The sequence below is a fragment of the Paroedura picta genome, chromosome 9, assembly GCF_049243985.1.
Source record: "Paroedura picta isolate Pp20150507F chromosome 9, Ppicta_v3.0, whole genome shotgun sequence".
NCBI lineage: Eukaryota > Metazoa > Chordata > Lepidosauria > Squamata > Gekkonidae > Paroedura > Paroedura picta.
In genome coordinates, this window is record NC_135377.1 from 14,789,243 (window position 1) to 14,813,808 (window position 24,566).

Genomic DNA, 24,566 nt, shown 5'->3' on the forward strand with positions numbered 1-24,566 from the left:
CCCAAGTGATGTTTGCTAGGTGGAAGAAAGGTGGCGCTAAGTCGAAGATCGATTTAACATAAAGTTCTTTTGCGAAACAGACGTAGAATGTAAATCAGATTACGAAATCGGATGCGGACGGACGCTTGTAACATTTATTAGAAGAACTCTCATGAAAGTGTCGAGTAAGCAAACAGAAGCCAAGATGCAGCTGTGAACGTATGATTAGATTTATTACATTGTACCAATGAAAAAAGATATAGCAGCGAAACTATATAAGAAGGGAGAACAGCTCACTGGCTCAACTCAAACGCTGGTGATTTAAATGGGCTATTTTAATTTGTGGGCCAAAACCATGGCTGCTAACCACGTCTGCTTGGGAGACAAACTTCAGCCCTAGAGCTGAGATCAGTAATGATACCTGTTCAGTTGGTGAGTTAGAAGTAATTTTTTTTAATGTCTTCCCTGATGCAGCACTGCATCTATATATAATGATTATAACTACTGATGGCTGGCTGATGTGTTCTCCATGAGTGTTAATTGTTAGGAGATAATTGCCTGCTCTTCTTAAGGGTTTTGACAGAAGATAAAAGGAAGGTTTTCTCTGTATGTGGACTGCTGCAGTCATTGCTTATGTAAAACCCTTCCAAGACTTGGGCAGTGCTAACAAAAGTGCCTTCTGGGGAAAGGTTTAATGATTAATGACACAACATTTACACTAAACAGTAAAAACAACACCGTTTCCGCATGAGGAATGTGTTCCTGGACAACCTTCGAATGTTGGCAGCTTTTAGAGCCCCGTGCATATGACGTTGCCTGGATCCCAAGGCTGTCCAGTAGCTAGGTCATGTTTTGGCCATTATTAACTCGAGATTTCGGGAATCGCCAAAATTGAATTCACCACCCTAAATCTTACTTCCCATCAATGAGCAACCAGTGCTCACTGTATGGAAGGGGAAATGCATGATAGTATCTGCAGTGTTGTCCTGCCCTTGTACCCATTCTCCCCTCTCAATTTCCTGTTCCAGCTAATTAAAAAAAAATGATACAGTCCGTGTTACAATGCGACCACAAACCTGCACTGTCTACGGTGAAATAAAATCTTTAAAGTGTCCACAGTCTTTTGGGGATCAGGAAGGCAAAACTCAACCCCTTTTCTGTTTTCTGGAGGTGGAGGAGGTGGGCTGCCCTCACTCGATCATACAGGGGTCTGAGCACCTTGTTTTAAAGCCAAACATTTACACAAAATGCATTTTTGGGCTTCAGTTACCTGCACAGCCTTCTAACAACTCCGGCAGGCAAAAACTCAGGCAGTACCATTTGCATTTTCTGGAGGTGGGAAATGACCTGGGAAAGAAGGGGGTGGTTGAGTGATCTGTCAGCCTTCTCCTGATCATACAGTGGTCTGAGTGCTCTGTTTTAAAGCCAACCATTAGCACAAAATGTATTTTTGGGCTCCAGGGGCCATGTTCAGCATCTCAGAAATCCACCCAGACAGAAATAAAATGCAAAAGAACATGAATTCCGAAAAGGAGGGAGGGGGATGCTGTATCTTTCTGGCATTTCTCCACAGCAACTGAGCAGTGTTGATTTCTATTTAAAAATGTAACTGTGTTGTGGCATGACCAAATAGCAAAGTGGAAGTACCTTTAAAAATATGTATATTAATTTCGGGCCTGGGGGGAGGAGAAAGTTTCAGTCCATGATAGAACTGCTGTGCTGTGATTGGTGGCTTGCTGTGATTGACAAGCCAAGGAGTGGAGGGAGAAGTTCTGCTTGTTTTCCCTTGCAGTCTTATCAGGAGGCAAAAAGCCATGACGGGGCAGAGGGAAAATGCAGGAGGGCTCTCCTGGAAGGAAGTCTATCTCCTGGTGGCCTGCTTCTCCCACCTGCTCTTGCTTCCAGGCTGGTGAGACAAAAGTGGGGGTGAGGGTGGAAATAGTGTCATGCTAGGTGTCAACATCAAGTTATCAACCAATATTCTGAAAACACCATCATATCTGATTATGCCAGCAACACAGTTTGTCATCCTTTGGTTAAATAATTCAGTAGAAAGGCTCCTGTGTTGTACACTTCATGGGTCATGAAAGTGAAGTCTAGAACTGTGGACTGATTATAGCAGGGGTAGTCAGCCTGTGGTCCTCCAGATGTCCATGGACTACAATTCCCATGAGCCCCTGCCAGCAAATGCTGGCAGGGGCTCATGGGAATTGTAGTCCATGGACATCTGGAGGGCCACAGTTTGACTACCCCTGGTCTAGACAGTGGATAACATGGTTTGCCTAGTTAACATTCCCCGGGTACCTTTTTTATAAAGGTAAGCAAAAAATCACAAATCCGTCTAGTTAATACATAGCTGTCTGATACTTATAAATCTTGGGTTATAGCCTAGTCTCATTGAGTTCAGTGGGAGTTTTTGCTCTAAATTCAGATGAGGGCAAGAGCAGACTTGCACTCACCTGGCCAGAACATCTTTCTGCTTGCTAGGTGGAGGATGATTAAGTTCATCTTATGACAGTGATTCAGAAACTGTCCTACAGGCTTAGAGTGAGGCTTTTGTTTGGTTGCCTCTATTCAGTTTGCTTCAGCGTGAAGTGACTCAGTGTCATACCCTGACCAACACAAGGCAGCTTCTTCCTTGTGTTGCTGTTGAGCAATCATTTACATCCCTTCAAGCTGATAATCCTATCATGGTGATGTTGTTAGGAGTCTATTTATTTTGATGGATAGTCACCGCAAAGTGATTTCACCATGCTAATTCCATATTTTGGATGAATGCACCACAAACGTATAGTGAGAATTGGTAATTACTCCTCCAGAGAAAACCAAATGCGTATTCCCTTGACATTAGAAGGTATTTCATGCAACATATTCCCTGTTCAAAATGGAGATCCTATCTAATGAATAATTTCTATCACAAATGAATGTGCCGGTTTCTGCTCAATGGTAGAGCATCTGCTTTCTATGCAGAAGGTCCCAAGTTCAATCCGTGACATCTCCAAATGAAGCTGTCAAATAACACGTGTTCTGAAAGACCTCTGCAGAAGACAACAGAGAGTTAGCCATAATAGGCTAATGGCCTCACTCAGTTTAAGACTGCCTCAAGTGTACACAGAGTAGGGATAATCCAACACTACCAACACATGGCTCGGACTCAGGGGGAGAGTATCTGCTTTGCACACAGAGGGTCCTAGTTTCAATCACTGATATCATCAGATAAAAATACAAAGCAGGAAGGAAGTATTGTGAAATTCAGGAGAGCAGTTGCTAGTCAGAGTAGAGAATGCTGACTTTGATAAAGAGTCTCCATATAAGGTACCTTCATGTGTTCTGATATAACTGTGGAATTATTAGCATGTAAGCCTGATTTGAAAGACAACCAAAGAAATGTAAGTGTCCCAAATTGGATCATAGATGTTTAAAAGGGTAAAAAGTTTAGACTGTGTTTTTGGCACCGGGATATCAGCATATCCCCTGGGATGAAAGTTCAGCTCTGAGGATGCTATAGACAGGAAGAACTCCCAGGAAGGCAACATTTGCTATGGCAGCACAAGATCGCATTAAAAATAATGTTTAAAAGCAATGATTGTCCTCTGACTAGGGATGGATTCATTGATGGAGGACATACTTTGGGGAGAGGCTGGGGCTCAGTGGTAGAGCATCTGCGTTGCCTGCATAAGATTCCAAGTTCAATCCCACTACCTCCCAATAAAACTATGAGGCAGAAGGTGATGTGAAAGACCTCAAGCTGAGGCACTGATGAGCCCCTACCAGTCAGATTCCATTATACTGACCTCGATAGACCTGTGGGACTTGATTCAGTTGTAGACAGCTTGATCTGTTACTGTGCCACCAGTTGCATTCTCTAGCATTCCATGCAAAGTATGTGAGGTTCTGTAAGTCTGAATAGACAACATGGGAGTAAGTGGACTATTAATATAAATCAGCTTCACATGCTTTCCATGGCCTTTTCGGTCCTGCTCCCCACTTGCAGAATGAGCTCCCAGAAGAGCTGAGGGCCCTGATAGACCTGTAAGATGAAGCTCAGCTATGGGGAACTAGCTGGAAATGGAAGATTTTAGGCATAATGGGAAGAGATTGTCACCATCAGGTTGCTGTCAGTTGTAATTCTGATTGTATATGATTTATTGAGTTTGGATATATTGAGTGGTTTTTAAATGTTATATATTTTTATTGTAAACTGTCATGAGCCAGCCAGACTGAGAGTGGTGGTATATACATTAAATAATAAATAAGTACATTAAATATGAATTTGGTCTGTAAATCTTGACGTTCTGTCTTGCTTCTGATATCATAGGATCATTTTTTCCAGTTGGCAGTGATCATTAAAACCTCTTATCACATTTTTTTTTGGCTGTTCGTTTTAACTCCTGAACTGGTCACAAAGGTCTGGAGCTCCCTTGCCAGCATATTGGGTGTAGACATCCATTAGCATTCTATGACTGCACTGCTGGATTTGCAGATGATACTCCCTTTAATGTCATGTATCTTGGTTGCCAGCTGTTTTGTTTTCAAGGTTGACGGATTTCCTCAGATACCTACGGATAATAAATTGGATTCACTACGATGGCATCTAGGATTGATATGGATGGTTTCGTCTAGCTCTCCTTGAGTTGTTAGCTATACATTTAAGGGAGAAAAAATCAAGATGACCTGCAATCATGTCAACAGTTCATCCTTTTAGGGGAATCAAAATTACATCTTCCCAATATTGATATTTTAAACTTATCCTTTCTTCAAGAAGCTTGGTCCAATGTACATGGGTTTACTTTTTAATTTTAATTTTCACAGCATCCTCATGAAATAAAGTAGTGATCTGAACTTGGGTCTTCTCAAGCTGTTGTTTAACCTACACGTCATACTGGCTCTCTTTATAATTTTACTGAGCAAGGACTTTAACCCCAGTGTTATATGCAATTAAAAAAAAAATGTGTGTGAGATGGAGGCAATCAGTATTTTGCATTTCCTGCTTCTAACATACAGTGTTCTGTTAACACAAAAGTAAAAGGAAAAGAAAAGAAAAAAAGAACAGACATATATGAAATTACCTGAATATTTGAAATGTTCCCGTTGTTATTTTATAAGCATTCATGACTGTATCCATAACAGTTGCACATGGGAAAAGGCTAACATGATTCAGATTCTCTAATCTGAGTTCAGAGTCATCTAATAGTTGTCTCCAATAGTTCTTGTTTGCTCCAAGCGATTAGCTATAAATGTTAATCTTCTGAGTCATTTTTTGATTGCCTAAACATCTTTCAGCTAAACTTCTCTCCACTGTTTTTATATGCTTAGCTGTCAAGTGTCAATGTTTGACATTTCTGAATAGTGCAATGCATTAGATCAGAGATTACATTTTTTGCTCCCCAAAATATGGATGATGGCTGTTCCACCATGGACTGGAATCTGGAAAAAAGAGCTGTGTTTTTCCTTCTTGCCTGGCATATTTGAGATAATACAGCTCAGACTTCGTTGTATGTTATGTATTATATACGGAAACCACAAGTGATTATTTCTGTTCCTGGTTGATTCTGGAACTCCCCCTCCCAGATAATAAAACATCTGATTCATGCGTATGCATAAGCAACATAACTTCCATTCTGTCCAATATATATTTCCTCTTTGTCAAAAATGATCCTGTGTTATGATCGCATCTTGTTCCAAGTTTTGAGTTTGGTATCAAAAATCATCTATGTATGACTTTATTTTGATTTGAGGCTACTATTTGGGCCTACATTTATTTTTATGCAGTTTGTAATAAATACACTTTTGTATGTGTGCATTTAGTAATATTTATGGGCCCTCACAATCTGACTTCTTTAACCTGTTGCTTCTTCATTTGATTGTGCAATGTAAAACATTGGTTTATGTGTGCTATTTATAATGTTTAAATACTACACACTCAGTCAAAAAGGTTTGTCAGATCATTTATAACAGAAATCGTGGTATGTGTGTAGATTTATTCATCCACAAAAGGGTGTGGATTTATTCATCACCTCAGTATGACCACAAAGATGATGAATGCAAAATGGAAGAACTATTGATGCTGAGAAAGCATTTGATGTTGTGGAGTGGGAATGTTAACTCTGTGCACTTAAAGTTTGTAGTAGTGTTTAGCAGTGGAAAAATAATGTATTCTTCTCCCACCCAAGCTCAGATGAAGGACTGGCCAAGGCTGCTGGGCAATTCTGGGCTGCTCCCACTTTGCTTCCCTGAGCTACAGTGGTACTGGCAGTTGTAGATAAGGCACAATCACTGGTGTTTCTGTTGTCTGCTGGCCACCAGAGCAATTGAGCCATGCCCCACAGTCCCGGGTGGATATTGGCCAGTGGCAGCAGCAGAGAGTGCAAAGGGATTCCATGGCCCTGTCTCTATACAGTTATCTTGCTTGTCAGCAGCTTTTTGAGAGATCTTCAGCACAGTGATGATTGGGATTAATGAGATATTGAACGTAAACATAGGTGACAATTCCGATTTCGTAAATCTAAGAGGAAAGCAGGGCTGCATTTCATGCGCCAAACTGGGGGTTTGTAACTCTCAGGAGACAGGTGGTTTTAAAATAGTGAAAATCACCCTTTGTGGAAGCATTCGATAGTCAGTGACAAGGTCATTGAAACTGAATGTTCTTTTCTTGGAAACAAAAGGTAAGGGTGTACAAGCTCTTGGGCTAAGGGGTTAATTACAAAACATCTGGAGGTAGCTGGGCCCAAATATGGGTTTCCAAACTGGGTGACAAAATGGACTTGATAATTATCCTTAGGGGCATTCAGTTAAAACTGTATACACAGGGAGATGATAATGATAGCAAGGATGGTCTAGTGCAGGGGTAGTCAAACTGCGGCCCTCCAGATGTCCATGGACTACAATTCCCAGGAGCCCCTGCCAGCGTTCGCTGGCAGGGGCTCCTGGAAATTGTAGTCCATGGACATCTGGAGGGCCGCAGTTTGACTACCCCTGGTCTAGTGGGTGGTAAAATGCATGCCCAGTTGTATCCTGATCTCCTCTGGGTGCCAGTCTTTCCCTGAGGCATTGTCAGGATTTTTTCTTCCAGGTTGGGCCTGGAATACTACCCACACATTTGATTTAATTGAGTGTGACCTTTCCTTAGCTGCATACAAATAAAATATTGTTAACAAGAGGAAAAGGAATTAAGTTACATTGAGTTTCAGCATGCTTCTCACTCGGATTCAAGGTGGATTGAGGTGAGGCTGCCACGGTACTAGTGGCGTTCTCCTGGGAGCAGCCTTAAGGGGGGCCGGGGAGCCCTGCTCAGGGCAGCACTGGGTGGGTCATGCCCCCTATTCATGGGCACACTGGAGGCCTCAGCTTGACCTGGGGATGGAGTTGGATCTCAGCCTGCGGCACTGAGAACGGCGAGCTGAACCCGCTGACCCCCAGGCACCTGCTCAGGCTTCCTTTGGCCCAGCTAGGACCAAGACTCCCTTCCGGTTGCCTAGGCAACAGCCCTCACGCCGGCGGCCCTGCCTCACCAATGAACTTGAAGTGGCTCATGACAGTATTGACCCAAACTGTTCTGCATGCATGCGTCTCTCTCTCTCTCTCTCAGTATCCCAGTCTGTAGAGGGGACTTAAGAGGGCAAGCAGCAGCACACACAACTGCCACATTTGAAATAGAAACAATATAGAAAGATATAGGTGTGTAAATACAGGTGTGATAGTTACATGTGTGTTCGGAATGGAAAATTGTAATGGCCTATGGTAGGGTGTTATAGAAATGAAGCCATGCCATCAAGTTTTGACTGACTGACAATATAGATGAATGAGCCTTGTCTGCCCCGGGCAAGTTGCCTGGCTGATTCCCCTCAGCCTGTGTGGCTCTTATTTACTTACAAGCTGTCCTGTATTAGATAATGCCTAAGTAGGAATAAATTAAAATTAACACTTCCTAGACATGTTAAACCAGGCATTCAACATGCCTGAAAGTCCCCATTGCAGAGCAAGGAACATCCAGGGGTAGTCAAAGTGTGGCCCTCCAGATTTTCATGGACTACAATTCCCATGAGCCCCTGCCAGCGAATGTAGTCCATGGATATCTGGAGGGCCGCAGTCTGACTACCCCTGTCCTAGACAGCCATCAGCATAATTCTGGGAACGGTGATTTTTTTAAAAAATCCTTCCTGGCCAATGAGTCTAAAGTAAGAAAATACTATGCTTCCCCAAATTTATCTTAGCAGTACAGGAATAGCTTTGAAGAGTCCTTTGCTTTAATCTCAGCTGTTGGCTTCTTTTCTGGGGAAGTGTGGAGTGGGCAGAAGAGCAGATGCGGAGGCTAGAGCTGAATCACTGCAAGCAAAAGTGGAATTCCGAGGGGTTAGTAAGTAGTGCTGGGCTCAGCTCAAAATAGCCTAGGGATTTCTAAACAATGTGATTTCTTTAATGTCTGTGTTGCTAAAAGTACAGATATCACACAAACGGTAAACAAACCCTATGGACAATACTGAAAGGTGAACGCTCCAAGAGTCTGAATTATATATATGCAATATTTAATTATTTATCGTATGGCATGCGTGTCATGGAGCCTAGAGATCTGAAGATGTTCTGGCAGCCAGGCCTTCCACAGTAATTTGCAATTGCCGGCTGTCGTATCTTCCCAAGTGCTAGCCAGGGCCGACCCTGCTTAACTACTGAGATCTGACCAGATAGGGCTTACCTGGGCTATCCAGGCTGGATTGTATATACATAGTGCAAAATCTTTGTTCTTCTATGAATGGGCCATCTGCCATTGCAGGGCTAGACTGAGTGAATGGCCTACATGTCTTGGATGGTAAATAACTCCTAGCTGGAAAACATGGCATATACTTCTATACTTTTGTATATCAGGGTACCTGAAGGACTATCTTTCACCCTATGCCAGGGGTAGTCAAACTGCGGCCCTCCAGATGTCCATGGACTACAATTCCCAGGAGCCCCTGCCAGCATTCGCTGGCAGGGGCTCCTGGGAATTGTAGTCCATGGACATCTGGAGGGCCGCGGTTTGACTACCCCTGCCCTATGCCCCCTTTGTGGCTCTCTGCTCTGTGGGTTTGAATAAGTTGTTGATCTGAACCCATGGAAAGTACATCTGGCCTGAGCCAGGGCCCCTGCCTGGTGGAATGAGCTCCCAGAAGAGCTAAGGGCCCTGCTGGTTAAGGCCAAAACCTTGTCCCTCCTCTGGACCAATCACAGATGGACAACTAGTAAACCTAGCACAGGAAGGATCCCCTCCCACTGCTGCAAGATATGCAGCAATTTCCATGACTTTGTCCCATATTTCAAATCTGGCTTGCCAGATACAATTTCCTCTGAATTTTATTTTAATAGAAATGTCTTCTTTTTGTTTTAAGTATCCAAGTGTAGTCTTCCTTCCCATGACAAACCTAAGACAACATTGTCCCTGCCCAGAGGGCTGTGCAGTCTAGTTCAAACACAGGCAATCGAGTTAGGACACAATCTGTGCCATTGACAGAGCACTGCGTTATTTAGGAAAAGAAAAGAGGCAATGAGGAAAGCCCCAAGCAGCCATTTCTACTTGTGGAGAAGAGTTTTATGTGCTCTCTCCTCTCTTTGGCTAGGAAGAAGGGACTGCAGTCTTTCACCAATGTAGAGTTTGGCTAGACTTCTCTCCCCCCCCCACCCCATTTCTTTCTGTTCTTCAGACTAACTGAATTTCTTAAGAGTAGATCAATCCCTGTGGGTCAACATGTGGCTTCACGAAGAAGAGTTGGTTTTTATAGCCAGCTTTTCACCAACCGAAGGAGTCTCAAAGCAGCTTGCAATCACCTTCCCTTCCTTGCCCCACAACGGACACCCTGTGAGGTCCGTGAGGCTGAGAGAGCCCTGACAGAACTGCTCTCTGAGAACAGCTCTAACAGGTCTTTGACTAGCCCAAGGTCACCCAATAGCTGCATGTGCAGGAATGGGGAATGAAGCTCTGCTGTCCAGGTTAGAGTCTGCCGTTCTTAACCAATACACAAAGCTGGCTCTTTTCTTAGGCTTTACACAGCTTTGGACATCTGCACTATTGTTTTGGAACAGCAGTCAGTGTTTTGGAACAGATTGTCTTAGAAGGGGGTAACTCAGTTCAGGATTGCACTGATAACCCTGGAGAGTGAGTAGCCGCAGCTCCCCCTAATGAAAAGATCTTGGTGAGGTGCAAGGTTCATAGCAAAGGTCAAAGACAAGGTCTTGGATGTGTTCAACATTTTTAAGAGCATTAAGCATGAAATTCCTTTTTTTTGTTCTGTGCAACAATAAGATAAGCACTTCTGAGAAATGATGCCTTGCAGGCTGACGCAACAGCTTTGCTCAGTCTCCCTGAATGGATCCAAAGTTAGCCTACACAAGACTGGGGCCATATGTGGTAGACTGTGACGGCAGGTAAGATGTAACTTTCTACTCTGCATCTAAATTTTTCAAAGTGAAACCTGACTGTTCCTACAGTCTCTGAGGGCCATTCCGCACAACGGGCAATGCCGCTAAATCTGTGCGTTATTGAAAAGCGCTGCAATCAAAAGCGGCAGGTCTCATTAACTCACACAGCCGTTTCTATCCAAAAAAGGCTCTCCCACTAGCGTTGTTCTTGTAACGCACAAGTTTCCGGTATCGCCGAAATCGCAACAAAGGAGGCAATATTTTTCCGCGCTTCCTCCCATCCCTAGCCATCAATCAAACAGAACAGCCAATTACCTGTTGTGTTTGTGCTTCCCTTTAAAAACTTTTTTTTAAAACTCCAAAACACCTGTAGCAACGTATAATTGTTCATTTGATGCATCAGAAAGATCTTTTTTGCTGGCGTGGGAGCTAGTGTTTAATCGTTTACATGCTCTTAAAGTTTAAAAAATCCCCCCCCCCCCCCCGTGGAATTTCTGGCCAAAATTATGGGCAGTGTCGAACAGGGGGCTGTATTTACAGACAATTGTTTGTAGAGGGATTTCAGCCAAAGAAGCATCACTTATTCGTTGCTTTTGCATGTTTAAGGGGGGGAAATGGTGATTGCGACGCCGGAAGCTCAGACGTGAGAGCTTAGGGAGGGTCATGCTTGCTACTGCTACATTGAGAATGCACATGTCTTTTCTGGATGTGTTGCAGGTTGTTCTCAAGACTCTAGTGGTGTTTTTAGGGGCAATCCACTTTTGAGGATTCCCTGAAAAGTGCTAAACGAAGTGATTTTTGCGGGAGTATTGCAGATTGTGTACGAAAAACGTAAAAAAAATAGCATTACACAATGTTTAGACTCCATCAATATTAGCGCTGTGCGGAATGGACCTGGCATTTTCTTGAGGAGCACTCTGACTTTAAGACTGCATAGCCAAAGCTCAGGATGATGCATTCCCAGGAAGGTGTTGTCAGCAGAGTTTAAATTTGCAAAGAGGGGCCGAACACCAGGCTGCTTAAAATAATAAAATACTTTTATTTAGAATAAAAACACTTTTGAATAGAAAGGAGCCAGACCTAGCAGTCTAACTGTTCTGTTGTCTTCATTCAGTTTGTTGGGTCTGTTGTGGAGGCAAGCAAGGAGGAAGTGTGCTCAAAGGAACAGGAAGTATCCAACTCAGCCGATCAGGACACAGGAGGAGATTATCGGAAAAATAACAGGAAGTTCCTGATCTATATATGCTAACTAAACATACTTATTTATTTTTTATTTATTAGATTTCTTACCTGCCACACCCATACGGCTCGTGGCGGGTTACAAAGTCTGTTTAAAACCCCAATAAAACACCAGTTAAAACCACAGACAACAATACAACAGTAAAAGCACAAGTTGTTCCATGTATCCCTCATGTTGTATGTAAACCACCCTGAGCCATATGGAAGGACAGTATAGAAATCAAATAAATAAATAAATAAATAAGATGCAGCAGACAATAAGTTCTCCAATCTATTCCAGAGATGGTAAAATCATTAGATTCCCAGTTCAATTTATTTATCCCCTAGAGGGGGTAAGGAAAGGTCAATGACTCCAAGTCCACCGTACACTGATAGTATTTCATCCTAGTGGGGGGTTAGCAGAACAACTACTACTACTACTACTACTACTACTACTACTACTACTACTACTACTACTATTACTACTACTACTACTACTACTACTACTACTTCTTCTTCTTCTTCTTCTTCTTCTTCGTATTATTATTATTATTATTATTATTATTATTATTATTATTATTATTATTATTATTATTATTATTATTATTATTTCCTGCCACTCCCCCGTAGGCTTGTGGCGGGTAACAATAGACTTTGTCCCCATTAAAATACCTATTAAAAGACTTTAAAACAACTCAACAACAATCTTCCTTAGCATGCTGGCCTCAGCCATAGACCTGGCGGAAGAGCTCCATCTTGAAGGCCCTGCGGAATGCTGAAAGCTCCCGCAGGGCCCGTAGCTCTCCCGGGAGCTAGGCCAGGACTGAAAAGGCCCTGGCCCTGGTTGAGGCCAGACACACACACAGATCTGTGGCCACAGAGCGCACGGCCCTGAATGGGGCATAGGGCTACAGGCCGTCCCTCAAGTATACGGGTCCAAGACCGCATAGGGCCTTAAAGGTTAAAACCAAAACCTTGAACCAGATCTGGGCTGCAACTGGCAACCAATGCAGCTGCCTCAGCACTGGCTGGATATGGGTCCTCCATGGTGTTCCAGTGAGGACCTTAGCTGCTGCATTTCGTACCAGCTGCAATTTCCGGGTCAGGCTCAAGGGCAGGCCTACGTAGAGCGAGTTACAGTAATCTATTCTGGAGGTGACCGTTGCATGGATCACTGTGGCTAGGTGTTCAGGAGACAGGTAGGGCACTAGTAGCCAAGCCTGGCGAAGGTGGAAAAATGCCTGGCCAGCTACCTTTTTGACCTGAGATTCCATAGTTAGGGAGGAATCAAAGGTCACTCCAAAATTCCTGGCCTGGTACGCAATGGTCAGTTGCGTTCCTGTCAAGGTAGGGAGATGCGCTTCCTGGGCTGCCCCCTTCCTCCCCAGCCACAAGACCTCCATCTTGGACGGGTTGAGTTTCAGGTGACTATGCTCTAACTATTCAGCCACATCTCCTCCAATGCCCCCTGTAAGATATTCTTCATACATGCTGTTGAATCATGCCCACAAGTGTATGTATATGTATACGATATACAGTAGCTTGGTAGATTAGAAAAAAATAAATTGGTTTAACATAGAAGTTTGCTGACAAGTTTCTAAAAAAAGGGGGGGTAAAGAGCAAGTAGTGGAAGAACTGCTAATATCTATGGTTGGAGAGAGAGACAGAGAGAGAGAGAGACAGAGAGAGAGAGAACAAACACGAACAAGAGGAAAAAGCTCCTTCAAATGATATGAGATATTATTGAAGATATTACAGCTTAACTTCTCATCGTCTGCAGTGTTAGTAGAACAGAGATAATGAAAAGATTTGTTTGTCTTGAAACTGTAAGATGTGTCATGCTAAATCTTTATGTTGCCCTTGGCTCAGTGGTAAACCTTGGTGCTTTTTAAAACTGCAAACCTAAAGCCGATTTCCTGGGACTAGCCCCTTAATAATGCAGGACTCTGGGGAGAACCGTCTAAAAATATGCTACAGATTACACATCAGGACACCTTCACTTTCTGACCACTTTCACTTGCATCTGTGGTTGTCAACCTCCAGGTTGTGGCTGGAGACTGGAAATGACCATTTATCTCCAGGCTACAGAGATCAAGGGGAGGTCCTGGGGCTCAGTAGTAGAGCATTTCCTTGGTATGCAGAAGGCCCCAGGTTCAATCCCCAGCACGCCCAGTCATAAGGATCTAGTAGTAGGTGATGTGAAAGTCCTCTGCCTGAAACCCTGGACCGCAGCTGCCAGTCTGACAATCCGGAGTTTGTTGCACCCATGGCCTGTTTCAGTGTAAGGCAACTTCATGTGTTCAAGCCTAGTAAAATAAATACATTAGGGTAGTCAACCTGTGGTCCTCCAGATGTCCATGGACTACAATTCCCATGAGCCCCTGCCAGCAAATGCTGGCAGGGGCTCATGGGAATTGTAGCCCATGGACATCTGGGGGACCACAGGTTGACTATCTCTGCATTACGCTACACTTCACAGGGAAATTCATCACATTTCCTCCTACAAATTCTGGCACAGCAGTTACTCTTACAAGCTCAATCCAGCAAAAGGTAAAGTGAATTCTGTGGAAAGCAGTGAATGGGGCTTGATTTCTTGAGCCCTGACTCAGCCAGGCTGAGTTTTAGCAATCCTGGCAAGCCTCTTAAAATACCTGTTTTATCTGTCGTAATAGTGAATGTAACCTCTTGAAAGTCAGGCACCTCGAGACACAGAAGTTGCACAATCGGTAGCAAGCAGGACAAGAGGGCCAGTCACGTCACTGGGACAACAAATGCAGAGAGGAGCTGGAAGTTCTTGCAGGAATGGTAAAAGGGGGTGGGATTTGTAAACATTATGGGAGGATATTTAAACTCTTGCAGCTTCGGGCTCAAGAGGACCCCCTGGTTTACATTCTGAGCACCAAACGGGAGAGCAGAGATGACCTGGAGGGCGTAGAAGCATCTTTGATGTGATCTAACCCCTCCATTCTCAAATGGAAAGACCCATGATGGATCAGACCAGTGGTCCATCTAGTCCAGCAACATGCACCACACAATGGCCAACCTGTTGCCATGGAAGGCCAATAAACTGGGCCTAAAGACCAAGGCCTTTCGTTGATTGCGTTTTGTCTTTCTACTGGCATTCAAACATTTACCCATGGATGGGCCTAACCTTCATGGCTCTGTCTAAATCTGTTTTAAAACTATCTACACTCATGGATCCTCCCTAGATCCAAAAGCTGTGTATTTGACAATTCAATTTCATGTCATGGAGGGTGAACAAATTAAAGGCAGGAAGAGCCAGCGTGGGGTGGATGTTTAAGAGAAGGCAGTGAGAAAAAGACAGTGAGGAGCAGAGGTTGGAATAGAATGGCATTACAGAATCATAGAGTTGGAAGGGGTCCTCCAGGGTCATCTAGTCCTACCCCTGCTGAATGCATTAATTTTGGAGGGGGTATTTGACATGCTGGAAGATCTGCAGCTGGATTTCCCCAGCCTCATTAAGCTTAATGCTGTGATAAAACACTAGTTCATGGTGGGGCCACAGGGGTGGAGAGTAGGATAGTTCCCTCACACACCACTTTGCCTATTTATGGAACCCACCATGAGTCTATGGAGAATGGCAGGATATAAATTGGAAAAAAAAAAGCAGCACTGCTATTACCGTTGGAGAAAAAAAGTTCCAGCATCAGATTCAGCATCTCCCCGATCCCGTTAAGACTGTACACTGAAACAAAAATGCAGATTTACACATATTTTTAAATATCTGCATGACACTTTTCATTTTCGTTAAAGCAAAGCAATTCTCGACATTTCATTTCTTTTGGTGAACTGAAAATCTGTTTTAATCATAGATTTTAAGTCAGAGTTTCTCCTGTGGCTAAGTAATGTTTACATAATACTGTAATGCTAGATATGGTTGTTACTCAGCAAGCTGACTGTGGTGAGGTTTTTGAAGGAAAATACTATAGCATGCTTTCTGGCATTCTCTATCCCCCTCCCCTATTTTTAAAGCCTTTTCATTCACTGGTCATGAAAGAACTATTTAGGGCTTAGATCCAGGGATGGAACGGTTTCTGTCATGGAGCACAATGGCCTATCTCCGACTGCCACCTGGAATGTTCCTCAAAATGCTGTTCTCGAGTGACAGGAAACCTACGGTAGCCAACAACAGGGGTGGGGAGGGATATCCTGTCTACTTCATTCCATTTATTGAGGCTCATAGACCAACTGGTCAGAAGCAAACCAAACAAAGATACATTTAAACGGCCTTATACTGATTCAGTACAGTCCAAAAATTATGGGAAGGTACAGAATGACACAGCAAGTCAACTGATCCTGTACCATTGGCAATCAGCAACATGTCAGAGTCTGTGGGATGGAATCCAAGTCTTTATTTGGGCAAAGCTTTCAACTCTTCAATGCTGCAAAAGAGTGGTCTATCCACTATGAGTAATGGCAGAATAGCCAACGGTTTGCAGCTTATTTTCTATAGTTATAGAGGAAGAAAACTTTCTGAAAGGGTTTCAGGGCTGGAATAATGAACGCCTAATGAGTCTGGAACGCAATTGAGCTTATGATTTTCCCGAACTGAGCTGGGTAGGCCATTTAGGCCCTGTGTGGGCAGCATTATGAACTCATTATTCCAGAATTTTTGAAGAAGAATTTGTTTTGCTGTAACTATCAAAAATAAGCCCCAGGCCAATGGCTGATCTACTGTTGTTCACAGTGGATAGACCGGTCTTTTGTGGCATTGAGGTCCTGAAGGCTCTGCTTCAACAAAGACTTTGATCCCATTCCAAGACTCTTGCCAGCCATCTTTGGCTGATGGTCAGTGGTATGGGATCATTGGGCTTGTTATACTGCCTCAGGCCACTGATCCATCAAGGCCAGCGCTGTCTACTCAGATGGGCAACAGCTCTGCGGAGTCTCAGACAGAGGCCTTTCACGTCATCCTTAAATGGACAAGCTGGAGATCGAAACTTTTGAACATAAAACAGAGCCTGTTCCACTGAGCCATGGCGCCGCTAACTATAAAGAAAATAACAAATGCTTCCAGTTTAGACAGAGGTAACTGAAGGTTTTCATAGCATAGAGGTATAATGGTGCCTGGTAGAATAACATCCAATTATTCTTATATTACAGCAGGCTATCTCAACCAGGGTTTGGTGAAACCCTGGGGTTTCTTGATGACCTTGGAAGTGTTTCCTGAATGGGTTGGATATCTCTATCTCTCTATCTATCTTTAAACAGCCCCGCGGCATGGAGCGCCGTGGACTGAATAAAGTAGTAAGGGCACTGTGGGAGGAGTTAGGGCGGGCCCTGTCCGGGATAAAAACTCGGTGGGGCCAATCAGGAGCCGCGAAGCAGCTCCTGATTGTTCCCTCCGAGTGTCCATCCCGCCCCAAGCAGCCAATCCCATTGGCTGCTTCACCCGCTCAGACAGCCACGGGTGGGGGGTGGTCCTGCTCTCAGGCCATCTAGGGTCCATTTCATTTAAAAGTGAAATGGGCTTTAGATCTAGTCTATATATACTAAGGACAGGGTCTTTTCGGTCCCGGCCCCTACCTGGTGTTATGAGCTCCCGGAAGAGCTAAGGGCCCTGTAAGACGGAGCTCTTCAACCAGGTATATGGTTGAGGCCAGCGTGCTAAGAAAGATCTGGACCCTCTCCTCTCTTTCTGGGTTATACTTATGGCAGACGAATGGTCAGCAACCCCTCCTTTGCCCCCATGGTTGTTAGTGGGCTAGGCTTAGTTTATTGTACTTCCACAGCCTTGGACTTTTGGTGGGTGTTCTGGTGATTTTATATATATTGAGTAGTTTTTTTGTAGGGGTAGTTTTATTGTTGGTTGTTTTTTGTATATTTTTATGCATGTTTTAACCTGCCACGAGCCTTGTGGGAGTGGCAGGCTAGAAATCAAATTAATAATAATAATATGTATTGTTAAACATTTATCAGGTGATATGACCATATATAAGAGTCTCTTGTGGCGCTTGCACAGGGAATACCTTTACGACCATATATAGTCATGTCAACCTGCCCCCATCTCCCAAAATGGCCAAAGATGGGCCTGGAGGGGGTGGGATGGGGAGGGGCCTTGAGTGCGTGTGTCTACAACTATGCTTCCCAACCATATTCTGCATGATCACACCACTCCTGGGGCTTCTCAGAGTCTGAAGAGTCTGTTTCAGGAGTTTCTCAATGTTTTAACCCACCACGAGCCTTGTGGGAGTGGCAGGCTAGAAATCAAATTAATACTAATTAATTCTGGGGCTTCTCAGAGTCTGAAGAGTGTTTCTCAATGGTAAAAAAAAGGTTGAGAAAGGCTGTTTTAGAAGAAAAAGAGTTGGTTGTTATATCCTGCTTTTCACTACCCAGAGGAATCTCAAAGTGGCTTACAATCGCCTTTCCTTTCCCCACAACAAGCACCCTGTGAGGTAGGTTGGGCTGAGAGAGCTCTGATGGAACTGTTCTGTGAAAACAGATGGATGTTTTTTCATCAGGTTGTTGGCAATCTTAAGGAGATTCCAGGAACAGGATCTGTTGATTGTTCCACCTGCGGAAATGCTCTGGTGGGTTCGAGTTTCTGTGTTTCATTTTTTAAAAACATAAAGCAGTGACTACTAGTTTCCTGCTCACAGCATCTTTACTAACAGACCCCATTGGGCGATCAGGGATTAAAACATCTCTTTCAGGCAACACTGTATTTTTTTAAAATAATAAGCTCGCTTTACCCTGGGAAGGCTTCTTTGTCATCAGTATTGGTGACAAAGAAAGCATATTTCTCTTCTTCTATGGCATTGGTTGAAATTAGAACTGCTGGACTGAGTTCTTAGCAAAATACAAGAGGAAATATTCATGACCTTTGCTTCAAAATTGGAATCTTTTCCATCTCCGCACACAGCAGATGTACATATGTTTTGTTGTCGCTAATTCCTTTGCACAAAGCAAAGATAAATCATCTCTCCCCTGAATGCTAACCCTCAGCTTGCTGTGATTGGCAAATCTCCTACATTTGTTTTCCTGCGTTAATCATAAAGCTCGACAATCAGAAAATCACGGAACACTGCTCCGAGGTGTGTCAGAGGAGGCAGCTCAATGGCTGTCATTTCCTTGTGTCTCAAACAGTCCAATTTGCTTCATTATTGCTGTGGACGTCACTGTAGCATTTTAAAAGAACCCCCCAAGCCCAACAGTAGTTTTATTTTTAAAGCGGGAAGGGGGGAAGGGGGAGAAGAAAAAAGATGGCTGCTCAGTGTTGTCTTTATTTAGTTTATCTGTCTGTCTGTTTTAAGATGTTGGGGGGAATAAGTTTAAGCAGACCGATCAATGGTTTTTAAGCAGAGGCAAGGAAACCATCTATAGTGGACACTGTAGCTGTGGGCTGCCTTCGTTGGCAGTAGTTAATTTGAACTAGATGACTAGAGAGTCCTTCTCTAAGTGCAACGGGGAAAGCAGACCTGTCCTCGAAACAAAAACATCTCATTTTTAGCTTATATACAAAACCATTAGGGAATAAATCTACCAGAACTGGTAGAAAGCTTTTTAGAAACCGAGGACTTCACAGAATGGAAGGAGTCTGAGTTAGAAGGCTAGGAATTCAGGCAATAAAACTTGTGTCTTATTGATAACTAGAGAAAAGCCCGTTTTATATCTGAATACAATGGGTGCTAGCGCCCCCCCCTCTGCCCTGGTCAGGCCAGCCAAGGCCTGGAGATGGTGGGCAGAGGGGGAAACGCTAGGGGTCAGATTGCCCCAAAAGGCCCACCAAGGCCTGCAGAGGCCTTTTCAGGCCTTTTTGGGGTGTTGGGTGGGAGCGCTGGGGGGGCAGTCCATTCCTCCTCCTGCCACCCCATCAGCTCTACCAAGGCCTGGCCAGGCTGCTGCTGGTGCTGCTCAGGGCAGCGGGAGTGCTGGCAGGGGCTCCCTTCCCCTACTGGCCCACAGTCCCAGTCCCTCTGCCTTTGGAAAGGGTCTCCTGCTGAGTAGGGCATGTATAAGGTTTGTATGCATCCATAAGGATGCACCTAGAAGGAATGGGAAAACACAATTGGTCTGCCTTCTTAACCCTACTAGGTGAGTCAGTCGTTAATCCCTTGATTGATTGATTGATTATTTATTTATTACGGTCATTGACCAGTACCAAAGTATCTACAGACCACATACATTGTTAATCCTGTGTACATCCTCCCTCCCTAAAGTTCCTTTTTGGTGCCAATTGTACTATTCTGTGCCAAAATAGGGGGGGGGGGAAGCCCATCAATCCAAGAGTGCTAATGCAAGACCAAGCCCTCTGAAGCCCTGGCTTGTACCATCCAAGAATGCCTCATCTTTTGTTAGCTTACACATTTCATGGACCACTTGCTGGCACTTCATTCACAACTCCACTCTGCTCTGTACCTGCTGATGAACCTCTAGTGTTTACTGATGCAAATACACTTACTGCTGTGCAAGGAATGCTCTCATTGCCCTTCATCTGCCAATATCCAGAAAGAAACTGGGAACACCCACAGTGTTGTTGATGCTGAAAGCAATGCATCCAAGCCAACTATGTCTTGTGGTGGAGCTTCATGTCAGGAGGGTGCTATGAAACCAGCTTGCAAATTAGGTAACAGCTCTGAACATTAAAATCAGAGTCCAGTAGATTGTCATTGAAATGGCCAACATTATACACGCAGTGTAGAATATGTTTCAAGTCTCTGAAGCAGTAAAATTATTTTCAAGGGTTACTCAGATGCTTCCCCCACATTTTTCAAAAGAATGTAGAACTATTTACAGGTCTGACAATTCAAAAACATTTGGAACAGTCCACTCTCATGGAAAGCACTAAAGCTCTCTGTCAACCTTGAGTCCTGTTGAGACATCCCATATTTCTTCTCTGGGTAAAGCAACATGCAATGCCAATTAAAAACTGGCAGACGAAGGTGGTGACCTCCACTTGAAGACTTATGGAGATACAAAGAAACTGACTCGGCTTGCTTATTTCCTGCAAAAGAAGTTGTGAGTTGTTTTTTTCCCCCCATGACACTGCAGAAATGGCACACAAAACTGAAATGGACTCTCAATACTTGACTTCAAATGCCCACAAGGAATACCTGCAGTGCATTATAGAAAGGGACAGTGATGGCCTTCTCAAGACATTGACTGAAAGATATATTGGCATTATCACTGAGGTGTGATGGCACTGTGCGTTGAACTGGAATCAACATTTATTTAATGGTGACAGCCATTACCAGATTCGGTGATGAAAAGCAGCACTTTCTAGGTGCCATGGAAGTCTGGAGTCATGGTGCAAGAAGAGTACTGGGTGCAGTTGAGGATGCCTGCTGCAAGACTGGTGGGTTCAAAGCAGCTACATGTATTTTCATCTGTGCATTCTCCTTGGTCACAGATGGAGCATCTGTCAACACAAATGATAAGGCAGGTTTTTAAATTCTCTTCCAATCTCAAATGAAGGATAATGGTTAAGAACCCTCTGCCCCTCTTCTGAAGACCTGGTGTGGAGTCCGCCGATCAAATTTTGCATGGAAACCTACAAATAAAATTGCCTGTGAACATGAGCATATGTTCAAGAAGCTTACAGGGCTGAGCACATCTTTCCACACATCTGGACTCCATCGAGAGAACTTCGGGATATTGCAGAAGCCAACCAGCATTCTTTCCTTGCTCTCCCCCAAGCTTTTTGAGGACAGGTGGACAGAGTTTTCCTTCTCACTAGTACATTCAGTCCTTGTATTCTGGCATTCTCTAGCCCTCTTCCTGAAGAAGTCTGAGGATAAGGCAGCTCACGGGTTTCATACATTCCTCCTAGATTAAAATAATCTCTTATTTAGGTCCTTTCTGGCAGATGGGTTTACTGTCTTCAGTAGGTACCAGAAGCAGATTCAAGGAGATGCTGTCACCATTCTTGATGTAGAGAAGCTGACACTGTTGGTAAACTCAAAGCTGTTGACACTGAAAGAATAGCATTCGCTTGGTGTGTGGGTCAAGGCTATTATTGCAAAATGGCATCAATGCTTCTATGGATGAATCATTGAGAGCACAGGATGAAAGATGCAGGTAGATCAAGAGAGTGGATGTGGTTCAAAGGAATTTTCTCAGAGGCTGGCAATCAGTATTGTTCATCTCACCCCCATCCCAGATGGTGATGATCCAACCATCTTGAAACAAAGGAGATTCTGATGCAACACATGGCTCAATAGAAGTTTTCCACACCTGAACTGCTATGTAACTGTCGCCTTTATAAAACATTTCATTTTCTGAGTTCAATATGAGTTTATTAATACTTTTGATGTGTCTCAAGTAGTTGATCCCAAGAGAGTACTATTAATATATGTTTATGAAGACTGAGATCAGCGTAATCATCCAGTGAGCTGTAGTGGCTAAAGGGCGACAGACTCTAATCTGAAGAACCATGTTTGATTTCCCATTCCTCCACGTGCTGCCAGATAGGTGACCTTGGGCTAGTCACAGTTCTCTTTGAATTATTATCATAAAACAATTCTCTTAGAGCTCTCGCAGCCCCACCTATCTCACAGGGTGTCTATTGTGAGGAGAGGAAGGAAAAGGTGTCTGTAAACTACTTTGGGATTCCTTTGGGTAGTGAAAAACAAGGTATAAAAACAGCTGTTCTCTCAATTTCTTAATCTATCTTTGTTCCCATCCATCAGTCTTAAAATATAACCTTGTTCCCATTTAAAGCCCATATTGACAGCTGCACAAAACATTATTTCCTATTGCACATTTTATTTTCTTTCTAGACTAGAAGAAGAAGAGATAGTTCTTATATGCCACTTTTAGAATCATATAATCATATCATAATAGAGTTGGAAGGGACCTCATGGGTCATCTAGTCCAACCCCTGCACTATGCAGGACACTCACATCCCTATTGCTCATCTACTGTCACCTGTCACCCCTTTGCCTTCACAGAATCAGCCTCTCCGTCAGATGGCTATCTAGCCTCTGTTTAAAAATTTCCAAAGATGGAGAACCCACCACCTCCCGAGGAAGCCTGTTCCACTGAGAAACCACTCTAACTGTCAGGAACTTTCTCTACCCGAAGGAGGCTCAAAGCGGCTTACAGTTGCCTTCCCTTTCCTCTCCCCACAACAGACACCCTGTGAAGTGAGGCTGAGAGAGCCTTGATATCACTGCTCGGTCAGAACAGTTTTATCAGTGCTGTGGCAAGCCCAGGGTCACCCAGCTGGCTACGTGTGGTGGAGTGCAGAATTGAACCCGGCTTGGCAGATTAGAAGTCCACACTCCTAACCACTACACCAAGCTGACTTATTCATTAGAATAAACTCTAGGCCAGGGGTAGTCAACCTGTGGTCCTCCAGATGTTCATGGACTACAATTCCCATGAGCCCCTGCCAGCAACCCCGAAGTAACAATTTTGAAATTGCCCTTTAAAAAAAAAATCTGTTTATCTTCATGTAAAACAAGTGCCACTTTACTCAGAAGAAATAGCAGCTAAGAAGGAGAGGGATGCACAGGGAAAGAAACAACTGGCTGACAGGGCTATTGCTTCTGCTACAGCTGGTTCATGTTTACATAGTGTGTTAATACTTTGCTTTAATGTGTCTGTCTTTAATTCGCCCACACTCATAAAATCTTAAGTACTCATTCTAGCAGTTAAGAGGATATAAGTGTGTGTGAGAGAAATCTGAATCCTCTCCACAGCTTGCAATGGTGAAATATACCTTTAAAAATAATCAGTAACAACAGAAAACAAGGGGGTAGAGGGGTGGGGAGACAGTTTATTACTTCTGAGTAGGATTACATAGGAATCCCAGTCCTCTGGTGGGAACTGGGGATTCCCCTAGAATTATAGCTCATCTCCAGGCTAAAGAGATTTGTTCCCCTGGAACAAATAGCAGCTTTAGAGCAGGGTCAGTCAACCTGTGGTCCTCCAGATGTCCATGGACTACAATTCCCATGAGCCCCTGCCAGCATATCCTTTAGAGCAGGGGTAGTCAAACTGCGGCCCTCCAGATGTCCATGGACTACAATTCCCAGGAGCCCCTGCCAGCGAATGCTGGCAGGGGCTCCTGGGAATTGTAGTCCATGGACATCTGGAGGGCTGCAGTTTGACTACCCCTGCTTTAGAGGATAGACTCCCAAGCATTATATTCCACTGAGTTCCCTCTCCCTGTCCCAAATCTTGTCCACTACCAACTCTCCCAAGTATTTCCCAACCCAGAGCTAGCAACCCTAGAAGGATGCAAACAGCTTCTGTAATTATATTGATCCAGCTGGAGTCAATCTTTGACTGTTAAGACGAAGAAAAAGCCACCATTTGGGGAAAGAGCAGAGTATTGTTAAGGATGTGACATAAGCAAAACAAAAAAAAAGATCACTTTTATACATTAATCCCATCAGTCAAATCTACCTGCTGCTGCTGCCAGAGATTTCATAAGTCCAAAAAAATTTTTAACCAGCAGTGGCCTTTGTTAAGAGGCAGTCACACAAGCATGGGACAAACTGAGTAGACAATGAAACCCAGGGCAGCCAGATGATGTCACAGACGGTGACCTGCTGATGGATACTATCGTTCAACAGTTGTCTCTTGACACCTCCCAGTTGTCTTTAAGTAAGGGAGCATGAACCCCAGCAAACACACCAGGCACATGAGCCCCAGTCAGGAAAAAAAACAACCTCAGTCCTCCCAAGGCTTATGTGTTTTGTCAAATTGGCTCCACTCAGCAGGTGTTTGTAATTGAGGATTGGCTCTCTTATCCTCAGAACCTTGCATGGGATAATTGATTGAGTGAGAAACATGGAATCTTAGGGTAGGAGGGAGTGAGCTGGAGGGATGAGGTAATTTTCTAGAGAATTCTAACAATGATGGGTTCTAATTGGTTCAGAGTAATCATCTAACTCAGGTAGGTCTAAAATGATATCTGGCCTGGGGACTGAGAAAGGGTTATGCTAGGTTGGATGTCCAGAGGTTCACGTCTATGGACTTGCCACAGAGAAGTAGGAGTACACTTG

At 43.8% G+C, this 24,566-nt stretch overlaps 1 protein-coding gene and 1 long non-coding RNA gene across 10 annotated transcripts in view; one reads left to right on the forward strand and one right to left on the reverse strand.

Moving 5' to 3' along the window:
- CSMD3 (CUB and Sushi multiple domains 3) overlaps positions 1-24,566 on the forward strand; it is a 675,220-nt gene that overhangs the window by 16,315 nt on the left and 634,339 nt on the right. The gene's annotated exons all lie outside the window — the stretch shown is intronic.
- Positions 1,871-24,104, reverse strand: LOC143844479 (uncharacterized). 2 transcript variants are annotated; one of them, XR_013233996.1, is made up of 4 exons: positions 23,965-24,104; positions 20,805-20,971; positions 15,233-15,295; positions 1,871-1,885 (listed from the first exon to the last, which is right to left on the reverse strand). It is a non-coding gene; the product is annotated as an uncharacterized LOC143844479 (long non-coding RNA). The 2 variants fall into 2 exon arrangements; XR_013233997.1 differs by lacking the exons at positions 1,871-1,885; positions 15,233-15,295 and adding an exon at positions 19,017-19,031 and having other exon boundaries at positions 23,965-24,103.